This window comes from Tyto alba, unplaced genomic scaffold, assembly GCF_018691265.1.
Source record: "Tyto alba isolate M040663 unplaced genomic scaffold, T.alba_DEE_v4.0 Super-Scaffold_27, whole genome shotgun sequence".
NCBI classification, from domain to species: Eukaryota; Metazoa; Chordata; class Aves; order Strigiformes; family Tytonidae; genus Tyto; species Tyto alba.
This window is the reverse complement of record NW_024881301.1, coordinates 10,438,094-10,451,754: the sequence shown is the minus strand read 5'-3', so window position 1 is coordinate 10,451,754 and position 13,661 is coordinate 10,438,094. Positions and strand designations below refer to the sequence as shown.

The window sequence follows — 13,661 nt, the reverse complement described above, 5'->3', positions numbered from 1 at the left end:
TGCATTTTCACAAGCTTTTGTTTCAAGCCTTTACACTTGACACATCACTTTATTTTTAACTTTCTATTAAAAGGAACTTCAGTGGAGAAGTCTGTCAGTTTAAATTAAAGTTCCTCCCATCTGAAGATTTCTTTGCAAACCACAGGCTGTTTTATGGCTGGACAGTCTCACTACAAGCCATGTCTATAATGTTCTATAGTGTGAGAAGTTTTGAGTGCCAGCAAATTTAAGTGAAAGCTATCATTCAGTGACAGATTCTGCATGACTGATAGCTGCCAAATACCTAGACAGTCCTGGTTTGTCAAGGAAGTCCAGGACATAAAATGTATTTACCAAAAGCAAACAAATATGCACATTTGATGTTTGTATTACAAGTTGCTGCTACAATAGAAAGTTATTCAAGTGCTGGAGCACTTAAGCATTGCATTGTTCTGATATTTTGTATTCGCTAACCTAGAATGAAAACATCTCTGATCCAATGTCATCTCCTGTAATCTAGTTGACAGGAGCCAGTGTTACAAAATCAACAGTTCAGACTGTAAAAGAACAAAATGAACATGTTCAAACATTCAGCCAACATTATATGGAGATGGTGCCAGAGGCATTTATCGTGTATTTTCCCAGTACGTTTATTAATCACTTCCTCAAGAGCTCACGTTAAAAAAAATCTCTGAATTATCCATCTCTGAATATGTTATTGAATAAATATTACTACATTTTAAATAGCAGGATTTTGGAGAGATATGATTAACAAAAGAAGAACCTGGAACATCAGTAGCAAGGAATTTCCAAATAGAAGAATTATTCTAGAGGGAGTATGTTTGAGTTGGGAAAATTAAAACAGAAAATACCCCATACTTATTCAGAGAATTTGTTGAAAGGAATTTTCTCATATCAGGACTTCAATTTGCTGTCACAGTAATTGGTTAACTATTTAAAAAGTTAAAAAAGGCAGGAGCCATCTGAAGAAGCAACTTGATAATGTTTTGAGGATAGTTTTCCATCCTAAGGTTGTAATTTGCCACTAGTGCAAAATTTACCAAGTGATCTGTCAAAACTGAGATGAATATACTTAGGATACTCTCAGTTCTGTTACAAAGCCTTCATTAAGACTGGGTCATGTACCATATAACATCCAGCATGTCATTACAAGCTTAAACAATAACTTTTTGTTGCATGTCATGAAGATTCATCTGTCAGGAGTGTTTTCTGAATTCTACAGGACTTCTATGCAACTTACTATCCCAGAGACACTAAAAAGGAGTTGTTCTTGTACAAAGTTGGTAGAAAAATCTGGTCCAGCTCATTTTGTTCTTTGTATTGGGGCACATGAATGCACAAGGTGCATAATTGAGCAATTTGTATGTCACTTTACACATGAAGTGATCAGTTCGTGACCCACATGGTCAAGTTTTAGTATAGGTAGGTGGCTGTGTTCAGCTAACAAAACAGGAGATCTGTTGACTGTGGAATTTCTCCAGATGGTAGCAAAAAAAAAAAAAATCTTTAAAAAAAAAAAAAAAAAGACATAAACCTTTTTTTTATTTCACTAAGACATAGACATACACAATTACAATCAATTTACAAAACTTGCAATAAATGCAAAAAGATTCCATCCTGAATAAAATGGAGCTTTAAAGTGTGAAGAAACCAAATATGCACATTTTGCTGTGCAGTTGTATGTTCTGGAAAATTTGTGAAATAGAAACAAAAAAAAGCCCCAGAGCTTTTAGAAGTAATACTCAGTTGCATTTCCTTAAAGGCTAGAATGCGCAACTGTGTAAAGCATATTTTCCCTACAGTCACATTATCATCATGTTGGGTCTGCTAAGCCTCGCACGCTCCATTTTCTTCAGTGGGGCTCATATGCCAGATGAGGAATGGCTCCTAGAGTCATAACTTCAGCTCTCATGAAAGAAAACGGCTTCTTGCCTCCTCATTTCAGCAGAAACCTGTAATGTAAGCGTAATGCAGGTGGTGATGTATCCTGAGTGTGGAGACAGCATCTTGGAGGGAAGGAAGGAACAGCCACCACCACTAATGTAATGCCTGTCCCCCATTATCAGCCTGAGTCTGGAGTGGGCCTCTATTCCTCCAGTTCCCTTGATAGAGGGAAAAATTTACTTGGAAACTTGTATGTTCCTGGCTTACTAAATATGACCTAATTGTCGTCGTCATCATGTGGGGAGTATGTAGCTTTTGTCAGTAAAAAAGTGCAAGTAGCAAAAATGTAAATGATGGTGAGCAAGGCATTTGGGCTCAGTGCCATGGACAGTATCTGTGTCTGTTCAGAAATTACTGCAGGACAAGAGGATGGGAGCACTGCACTGAAGCAGTTGATGTCAAGGACTTGGTACTTCCACTGAAGGGTTTCAGCTTATTAACTTATTTTTTCTACATTCTGTGATGGTTAAATTAAAACTCTGATCTACTTCTCACTTGAAGATTCTCCAGATAGAGAGGGTCCTCATAATGCCTTCCATAATAATAAAACTCTGATTCCTGAATATTTGCCCCTTATTATGGTAAATAATATAAAATACAGAGTACGTAACAAGGTTCATCCTTGTTTGCCCTAACACTAAATCTTAAAGAGAATTTCATAAATAATACATACTAAAAGCAATTATAATTCCCCAAACTAATAAAGAGAAGACTCAGTAGGACATAATCATAAAAATGAAATATAAAAAGGGTCAATAATGTGTCAGAGCAAATTAATTGAAAAGTGCAAATTAACTCTGATGGACTTTGTGCATTATTAGACAAATTTAACAATGGTATTGCAAAATGTTTTTATCTTCTTTGTCTCTTAAATATAGAGAATGCTCAAAAATCTGATGGATGCATCTCTTGAAGCAATGTAAAAAACCTTATATATTGTGCTACTAAATCGTCTCTACTGGCTGTTTTATGTATATTGGCAGGCTGAAGAAAATAAACCAATCAAAAAATAAAGAACAGAAATCCACCTCTTCATGAAGTTGTATTAAAACTTTCTTTAGTATCATATAGAAAACTTTTGGTATCATAGAAATAATAGTATTTAAGACTGTCAGTATTCTTATTTACGATGATGAATATGTTAATTTGATTTTTTTGTCTTTTATTCCATTTATTTTACCTTTGAATATCTAGCTGTACATTTAAACTAATTGTTTTCAATTGTATAACTTTACCATTAAAAGTCATGGCAGAAGTATTTTGGAAGGGTTTTATTTTCACTTGCAGAATACTTTAGCCTTCTCTTTCTTTCTTTCCTTCTTTCTTTCTTTGGAAGTTCATTAGCAAGTGTTTGACATTTGTCATAAATGTGAAGCTTCTTCTCATCCTTTTTGGGTGTTTTCATAGAACTCAGATACCTATCTTTCTTCTGCATGTTTCATACCACTGGATCCTTTTTCTTGTTTTCCTGCTTTTTTACTGTCACTTAGTACTCTGTTCCATTTGCTTCATCCATTTATGCATAATTTTGGACTTGGAAGAAGTGATAAATGCTGTCTCCCCTTTATCACTCTTAAGTCATTCTGACAACAGAAACTGCTGTTCCAGTTAAAGCAGGTTCATTAGGTCATCAGAAAGTGCTAGCAGAACCACCTTTCCACCTCCAACCTTACTGCACTAAATGCTGTGGCATTAAATGATCCAATTCATAAATTGGTCCAAGACAGCATCCACCAGAGCTTATCATAACACGTAGAAGTATTCTGTCACAGTGGATGTTAAAATTATTACCTCTCATTTGCAATTCAATGAAACTGTCATTTTTCCTTGCAGTTCTGCTTCTTTTCCACCATATATTCTCCTTAATATAAGCTTTTGGACAGCGCTTTTAGTATCATTCATTCACCTCATCTCTTGCTTCTGTCACTCACCATGAAGCAGGTTTTCTACAGCTCCAGGCTACTGTTTGCTACCTGTGATTGCTTTGCAGTTCTGTTTTTCCTGATGAAGGAAGTTCACCAGCAATGTAGGCTTGTTTCTTCACCACTGTGCGGTTCATATTCTTTTTATTACATGTGTACAATTTGCAGCTGTAGTTGAATGTTACATAAATAATGTGATTAATTAGCACTTATTACTGCTTTACATTTTCTCAGAACTGCACCAACTAGCTAATCAAGCAGTTAATAAAGTAATTAAGCAAAAACAACATGCAGTTACAGGAACTGTATTCTCTCTTTGTCCTTGTACAATTGTCTTGCATACTGGTACACTGTGAAGTCTATAATCAAAAATATGTATAAAAAGTTCTCATGATTAGGTGATTTCTTCAATTTTCTCACAGTAAAATATAATTGAAAACCAGTGATTGTGTAGTTAGATATAATAAACCTGATTACACTGTGTGGGATTTTTAAAAAGCTTTTTATTTCAACCTATGTTCCCATTCAAATCAACAGCAATATTGACAGCCAGTGTAAGCAGAGGTAGCCCAGCAGCAGACTTCTGTGACAAAGGTACTACATTCATGACTCCCTAAGATTGCCCTGATGTGTCTTGTTTATTGCACAAACTAAAGAGAAAAATCTGTGTTAGGGTCAACCTGTCAGTATTGTCTGTTACTTTGTTTTAAAAAAAAAAAAAAAAAAAGTTACTAATTTATAGCTAATAAAGATAAACCTGGTATGCTGCAATTTTTCATTTGCTTCTGTGTGCACCAGGAACTTACATATGACCACTTGACATGATTTATATTGGTGACATATGAGATTGTTTCACAGACTTATGAATTACCTCTATTGACAAGGTAGTTTGAACTTGCCTAGGTCTTTAGTTTTCAGCTCATTGAGGTCAAAAAATGAATGGTTTACCCTGATTTTAAAGAAAAAAAAAAAAAAAAAAAAAAAAATTCTCTGCTAACAGAAGGAATATTTAATCATACAGGACCTAACACACAAACTCTACTGTGCCTTGACTACCTAAGACAGTTCAATTTGGTGGAATTCATGCAGGAGTAAACTTTCATCATTTTACCACCCAAAGTATCATGATTAAAAGATAATTTTCTGTTGATGAATTTTTTTCCAAATCCAGTGTAGTACCCAGATCCCTGTTTGGAAGGTTTGAAGGCTTGAGTTTAAGTATAGCCAGTGGATGATGACTGAATGAAAAAAAAAAAAAAAAAAAAATGTACTCTGTATGGGAAAACTGTTGCCTAGCCAGATGTTTTAACCATGAAAATTTGCAGGGATAGCCTCTGTCATATATCCACAGTGATGCTTTGCTTTGGCTCCAGAGCAAGTGTGGAAAGACATGGACCAGATGAAAGAAAAGCAATATGATTTTTTTTTACTAGGAAATGGTAAAGAGCAATAAATATGCTCTTAAATATTTTGAAAGATGGTCTGTTACATTCCCTGATTTGTGTTAGGAGAAATGTAACCTATATGGAAATTGTGACTAAATTATCAAAGTATTCCCCTGTTTGCAGATTCCTAATTGTGCTGCACAAGTAAAGTTCTTTATTACGCAGAGTATTTTCAACCAACTGTGTAATTGAGAATTTCTCCCTGCAACAGCTGGATGCAGTTTTTTAATGTTCAGTGTCAAAAAAAAGGCTCAAATGCCTCATGATTGCTATTTAGGCTGAAAACAGATTCTTGGCATTTAAAAGCAAAGGGAATTTCAATGATTGCAGGAATGGGACTTCATGTAATACAACCGTGAGTTGGACATGTTTAAAATTCACATACAGATTCTAGAAGATGTTCTTTGAAGATGTCTACTTTTCACTGTATGGTGTGGAAAATAATATGGCTTGGTTTTTGTTTCCTGTTTTTTACTGCCCATCATACTATTTTGAGGAGGAGAAGGATGGAAACTTATAATTGTTTAAAACCACAATAATTCTTGCAGTACTACTCATATATTGCCTCTATACATGTTCCCAGAAGTGAGGGTGAACTGATGCAATGTAAAGGCTTTGTGAGAAATACAAAGACCAGTATAACTTCAGAAGGAACATTAGACATTTGTGGAAATGTTATTTGAGGTACACAGTTTCTTTAAAATTGGCAGAGTTGTGTTAGAAGCACTTCTATGATGTACAGATATTTTAGGCAGAAATTGCATAAGATGTACAACAGTATGTGAAAGAAAATTATAGTTGTTTTTTTATAACATTTCACTTGACTCTGCAGGTATGATGTAGAGACTGCCACCACATATGTGGTGTGAATAAATATATTTTTATATATATACATATCAAATGGTAAGAGGAGATGGACTGGACAGTATCTATACAGTGTTCCACACTGAAATTATTTTATATAAAATTATCATGGGCTAAAATGTTTCCTTCCTTAGGAGCAAGGGGAGGCTGACTGACCTTGTTTTTTCATGTGTTCTTCAAATTTCATGAGTCTGTTTTATGTATTTTCTTCTGTTGCTCATGCAATTAACACAGTTAAAACTGGGATGATAACTGCAACTATACCAGATCCCTAGTCGTTAGGTCTAGACATCTCTCCTACTTTGTTGACCTTTTTGCACAGCAGCCCCAAGTGCCGTTTGGGTTAGCTGCTTCGCTCAGTCACTGTGAGGCGAGAGTTTCACCTCACTGGAAGTACTTGTGTCTGCCAGACATGAACGAGGCAGGGTGAGAAGTTATCAACGGCATAATGCAGCAGCAGTTGGGAGTGAGCATGGCCACAGGTGTTGCCTGTAGCCTTTCTTTCCTTGCTCTCCCACTTGTTGCACTTAGATTTTTTTTTTTTTTTTTTTTGCTTTCTCTCGTCCCTTTAGGACAGTTGTTAGTTTTGTGGTTTGTAGCTATTCCTGTTTAAAATACAAAGACTTCTCAGGGTGGTGGTGGATACAAAAGGTTGTGGTTTTATGATTTTTTTAAAATTTTGCTTCAGTTTTAGTTTTCTGCATGCTTTTGAGCCAAGTCCTTCATGACAAGAAAAATCTCACAGTGGGGCAGTCATGGGTGAGGAGCTGTGGAAGCCTCTCTATTGCAGAACAGGTTTGGAAATATTAAGGCTTTATATAACTGATTCTTTCACTTACAGTGAAGAGCAAATTAAAGCCATTTACCTCCAAGTAGAAGTGATTGCAGAATTTTCCACAGAGGTGCCGAGGCAGGAACATTTCATAGAGAATATTTTATTCCTCTTGTGGATTGATGTTGAGGGAAAGCCTGTACTTGGTTTTTCCTTTATGTCATGTGCAGACTTATAATTCAGTTTCAAAAGCAATTAATATTTATAAGGTTGGGCTGGGGATAATACAACTACTGTGAGACAGTGAAATGTCTGCCATTCACACAGTGCTATATAGTGGTATAAATACATACTTAGGTTTGAATGAATTAAATTGTATTTAATCTTTTCTCTGTGAGCTTGTAAACAGATACCAGTACATATCAGTACTAGTGTACATTGTCGGCAAGTGACATGTGCTGTCAGCATAATTTTAGACATATTTCACTTCTAGCATAGTACTTATCTGAAGTTGTCAGTGACCTGGAATTTTAAACTTTTTCCTCATTGATGTGCTAGCTACTGAAATCAGAAAGTTTTCTCAAGGTATGAATTGTTTCCTCTTTGGTTATAGAAACAAAAGAATGCAAGTAGTGTTTGTCTAGTGACTTCCTAAAGTAGCATAATTAGAAATCACACTTTGCAGAGCCCTTTAATGAACACTGATTTTAATCCTTTATCATTAAATAGCTTTGGGTTGGCTTCTTTTCAGTTTAGAGTAAAGTATAGTCAAAAGACTGTGTCCATATAATCTGTGGCAAATACAATCAGGATAAAAGTGCTCATCTTCTCTACCCACCTTCTGCAGCAGGATGATGGAAGATACAAGCAACTTATTATTGGTAAGTTGGTGCTCCAGTTGTCTAGGGGAAAATAAATGGTTTGTTCTGACTACAGACAAAATCTTAATGTGTTATTATTACTGTAGATCAGGAGCTGAGCTATAGACATTGAAGTATTGTATTAATATTTGCTGTGCTTGGATTAGCTGAATTGGCAACGTATTTTAGTAGGGACTTGGGCTTTCTTATTTACTTAATTATATTTGTAATTTACTGTGGCTCAATACTCAGCATGATTTTTAATTGTCTGAGAGAGACTTAATTTTACAAATGAGGTAGAGTAAGTGTGTGCAATATTGCAGTCTTGGCTTTATTGGAAGAAGGTTGGGTTTTGTGCTCATTGCTAAGCTCCATGGTATTCTCATTACTACTACACTAGTATTGTTCTAATTAAATTTTTAGAAGTTTATTTGCTAGTGGTTACTAGCCAGTTGTCATTTCTGTAATTATTACTATTTTGTTATAATTTGGGTAGCAAATATATATAAGCACTAGGCTTAATATGCATTAAATCATGTTGTGAAAGAGGTCCCTTCTGAACATCTGAGGTTATCTGCCATTTGCCACCCTAGGTACCCCCATTGAAAGGATGCACTATGTATAGAGCCCGTGTAAGTAAATACTTGTAATGGAACAGATTTGGGCTGTTAAAGTAGGTTGGTATTCTGATATTGCTTACGGAAAAATGGATGGTCATGCACTTTCACTACAAATAACTTTTACTTAATAAAAATATGAAAATATGAGAAGTGGGGAAAAAAGATGGGAAAGAAACAAAGTAGATAAAAAACTTGATCCATCTCCTTTGCAGTATATTTTTGTTAACTAAAAAAGGTGCATGACAGCAGAAGCCCAGGAATGTAAAGATGCATCATATAGAAGAGAAACCAAGTGACTTGTTACAAAACATTTGAAGACCTGCCCTTCATTTTTGCATTGAAATTTAGTTTGACGATAATGGTCACACTGTGAATTTAGTGTTCTGCATAGGAGTTGGACAGACATGATTCGAGTTTATTTTGTAGAACTGCAGAATCACAGAATAATTTACATAGAAAGGAATTATAGGTGGTCATCTAGTAGAAGCCCCTGCTCAAGCAGAGCTAATGTCAAAATTTCATCAAGTTCATGAGTCCATGAGTGTCTCGTTCAATATCTCCCAGGATGGAGATGCCACAGCCTTCCTGAGCACCTGATCCAGGTTATTTTTTGTTACTGTTCTTCACTGCACTTTTTCCAGATGTCTTTCTGACCAAATCTAGCCAGAACCACATAGTGGTGGTGAAGTTATTATTTGTCACCTAAAAGCTGGTTTTGGAGACTCTGCTTTTTGAAAATCATCTGCCATTCAATACATGGGTAATTTGAGTCACTGTTGTGTGCTAAAACTGAACCAGAAACTGAGGGGGTTAAGGTAATTCTGATTCCTGCTATGGTGGTGAATGCAGGCTATGAAGCAATTTCAGGTCACTCTGTTGAGTGGAAAGTCAATTCAGAATGTCCATTTATTTCATAAAAAAACAGCAGTCTAAAGCTAATCAAAAGAGACCAGATACCCTACAGTTTTTACTTCTGTACTTTAATTAAACATCATTCAAAGTGTTGTAAACATATCAGTCTAAAAATCAACATTTGAATCCTGTCCACCTTCTAGTCAATTACCCTTTTTCCTGTATGCCAGATGTGGATGTCAGTGTGCACGAATTCTTGGTTGTACCATAAAAATATCTACAATGTCAAGGTCAAAGGTCCTTTTGTTCCACGTCCTGTTTCATGCATCAGAGACCAAAAGAAAGAACATAAGAATGTGGCAAACATATGCTCTTAGCTTCCAGTCATCCCGAACTTTGGGTCTTTCTGAGCTGGATGTTTCTGAACATTTATAGTTGGCTAAATTCAGAGGATTTAATTTTTCCACACCTGTTCAGACTTCTCTTGAAGACATGATTTGATGTCCATGACCACCTGTGGCAGTGTGTTCCACGACACAACTGCACCTTGCAGCAAGAACCAAATGAACCCTTTGTTCATTTGTTCTCCTTTTTTACTTTTTATGAGTGTGACTCTTAACCAGCTTCATTTAATGCTCTCTAGTTCTTGCACTGGGCAGAATGAGGTAGTGAAAAAAATAACTTTATTAACTCTCTCCATGCCAAAGATGTCTTTGTAATCTTCCATGATTCAATTCTTTCTTTCATAGATCAAAGAGTCTTACCATATTCATTTGTCCCTTGCACAGAAGTCATTCTATACCATCTTGCTCTTCTGTGAACCTTTTCTGGTTGTATGTCTAATTAATTGAAAAGCTGCAAAACTGGGCAGAGAAGGCTGGCGTGCATGGACATACATAAATAAGAAGAATCAAAAGTAAATAGGGTGAAGAATTAAACAAATTTTAAAACTATTTTTAAAATTTTGAAATAGTTTGGGCTGTTGACTTAGCTAGTACCATGCGTAGTACAGAGCTTAAAGCTACTAGTCCATGACCATCTCTGAAAACTGCATTATATATGCTTATATGTTTGCAGAAGGTTCTTCTCAAATTTTGTCTTCACTTACAGCTTCCAGGGTGCTTAATGCCTGTGCAATGCAGGTGATACCTTTATATTACCTGGCCTCAATCTCTCTATCACTAAATCTATCTGACAAGTTAAAATATTTCTTATTCAAGTGAATGCTGCCAACTAAGAGAAACTCACTTGAGCACAGCTTCAGCAAGGTTCTCAGACAATCAAACAAATCTTTAAACACAGGAGTTTCAGTGGGTTCAGAGAAGTCCTTACAACTGAAGGTTCTGCATAAAAACCTGCCCAGTTTGATACTTTACAGATTTATCTTTGAAAGCTCCCTAAGGGGATATTATATGGAAAAATCAATCCATTTTACTTGTTACAGTTAAATATACTCTGTCAGTTTTAGACTCTTGAGGAAAATCTGAAATGGTTATGATGTAGTCAATACTGTAATCAAATTAAAGCCTCTCTTAAAAGAGATCCTGTCAACTGTAAATCTATGCCTTTCTGAAATTATTTAAAAATAATTTCTGGTTCTGTACTTCTCTTGATCCCAACACCAATCTGATGGTTTTACCATCACATTTTCCTGCACGAAACATGTTTTTCTCACCCTTCTGACACAAAAACCTGCACAATCGGGAAAGAAAAATGATTTAAAGACCAGTTGTACAGAGAACTGGAAAGTTAGCTTTAGACTTAAGAAATACACTAAAGATGGTTATATACTTCAGGAGAGAGGCAGGTCCTCAAAGCCAGCTATACACAAAGTGCTGTCACTGGACTGCTAGTGGGATGTGTTTCTATTCTAACATTAATTTCAGAGACTCTTAACCAGTATTAGAATTTGGTTCATCTTAGAAACAGCTCTCATAGCAAATTAAAAGACAGTAACAAAAGGCAGGATGCAGTCTTCATCAGCTTGACTGCCTTTGAGGTTAAGGAATTCCCAGAAATAAACTCGTCTTGTGTATAGAGGCTGTTGTCCCCTTAGCAGTTATTTGAAAGAACTTCAACCAAACCTTGATTCTTTACTATGATGTGCATGCTGTTTCCAAATGAGTTAATATAAGAAAGTTTTCTAGCTTATGAGAAGTGGGACATCAGAATCTCTGATCTGGTTGGTCTGTTCTGGCTTTATAAACATGAGTTTGTAATTCTTGCAGGTTATTTTTGCTCTGAAAGGTTTTACTTGTTTTTTCTGTCACTTAGTGCCCAATAGTTAACTTGTCTGTGTAAAGGTGTTTCTTTGAATGAGCATCAAGAGAGTAAAATGACCTATGAGTTTTCAACACACTGAACAAGTTGTACTGATCATACTTCAGTATGGTCTGAGGCTAGTATCAAAGTACACTTAGCCATATATTTATATTTTTTTTAACTCTTTTAATATGCTTTTCAGTAAAAGTTATATTGGAGCTGTTAACTGCACTTACAAGAAAAAATGTTTGCACTTATTCTGGTTTGTACTTACAAATTGCTCACATAAAAAAAAAAAAAAAAAAAAAAAAAAAAAACAGAAGAAAATAGGCTAGACCTTTAAGTGATGAGAAAGAAAACTTGAAATAGTGAGATGACTCATAGAGCTCAAATATAGAGCACAGAGGAAAACCATTTATTCCTGTTAGTCTCAGTAAGTAGTGCTGGAAAACTAAGAAGGGAAAAACATATATATCATTTTTCTTACCAGAGAGAGAAAATGGCTTGGAAATAAGTATTTTCAGTTTATATGATTTTAAAAATTGATACATTTAAATGTGTGGTGATTTGCCACTGCAATTTTGTCCGCCACCCATTGAATGCTGGTGGGGAAGCACCATGTGTACAGCTGGGTGGTTGGTTAAGTTCCTCACCGTTCTCCTCTGCTTTTCCAGACAGAAGCAGCAGGACTCCATCATGCTTCTGTAGTGTGAGAAAAGGTTGTAGAAGGACGAGACGGGGGGAGAGCTGAGCTTGTGGGGAGCCAGTAGATTTACTGAGGCAAACACATGTAACTAGTCTTTGTATCTTTCTGTGAAAGGACTGACAAACTCTCACTGTGTTGTGCAGGGAGAGTAAAACATGGGAGATGGCACTACAGATGCAGTGTTATACAATGCAAATATTTTTTTTTGTGCTTTTTTCTTGCAAGGAGGAGAGTGTGGAAACATTTGAAAATTTTGCCATGTACCATTGATATAAAGCCTCTCAATATTGTGGATTTTTAATGAATATGTATCTGCTCGTCACATTAATAAATTTATCTTGTTTCAGGCTTATAGTTTTAACTGCTACACTTTGTGTTTCAGAACAGTCAAGCATCAAATATTGGAACTGACATCTGAATTAAGGAGTGTGCAAAAAATCTCTTCCCTGTAACTATTGAAACAAACTAAAATGGAAAACTGACTAAAGGAGGTGAGTCCTTTCTTCTTACTCTCTGATCATTCTCCTTGATCTGTCTCTGCATCACTTTTACTCATTTTTCTCCAGATTTACTTGTAAGCAGTAGAAAGCCAAATGATTGCAGATTCTGAACTGCTTTAATGGAAATAAAGGTAGCCTGATAGCTTGCTATTTTGGCTTAGAAAATGATACATATGGTAACCCATCTTTATACTTATCTAGGTCTTCAGGCAACATTAATATCATGTGTCTTTGAATGTTGTGGTGAATGATTTTCATGAGTCTGACATGAACATAAAAATATAGCATATAAACTTAAATGTTGAGTAGAGCCCCATAGAGCTAGATGTACCATAGCTGTGGGAATGTGCAGAGAGCATGAGAAGAAAGGATTAATTTGGCCTGGAGGAGTATAATGATAGAGAGAGAGCAGACACAAAAATGAAGTACAGAAGACAGCATGGGGGAGTGGTTGCAGCATCCTGAAAGCAACATTGAAATGGCCTGGAGAAGCTCTGGTAGAAAAGAACTTCCTTTTCCACAGTTTCCACAGCTCTTGTTTAACACCAAGTTCTGCAAAAAAACAGGACCTTACCGATCTAGTAGACATTCTGAAGATAAGCTGACCTCTAGCAACTCTAGCCTCTTGAACACAAATTGAGTAGCAATAAAATGTCTGCATACAGCGAAGTATGCATATTTCACAAAGGTAATCCTATTGAGACAAATCAACACTTCTATATCCTGTTTATTGCCACATGACAGTCTTAAACATACATGCACTAGGAACAGGGAGAGAATTTTTCATTTATATTTCTTCGTAAAATGATGGTCATGCTGCTTATGATTTTAAAACTCTTAGAACTATCCTATATGCAACTGTTTACAGTTTAGTAATAAGCAATTGAATTATAATATGAAATTAATAATTATAT

At 35.7% G+C, this 13,661-nt stretch overlaps 1 protein-coding gene across 3 annotated transcripts in view; it reads left to right on the top strand.

Moving 5' to 3' along the window:
- The window catches only part of DLGAP1 (DLG associated protein 1), a 416,456-nt gene that overhangs the window by 145,816 nt on the left and 256,979 nt on the right, over positions 1 to 13,661 (top strand). For 2 of the 3 annotated variants that reach the window (XM_032987687.2, XM_032987686.2), the window contains one exon: positions 12,630 to 12,738. The gene's annotated coding sequence lies outside the window, so the exon portion shown is untranslated. The remainder of the gene's footprint in view (positions 1 to 12,629; positions 12,739 to 13,661) is intronic. The other variant, XM_032987689.2, reaches the window with a different exon arrangement.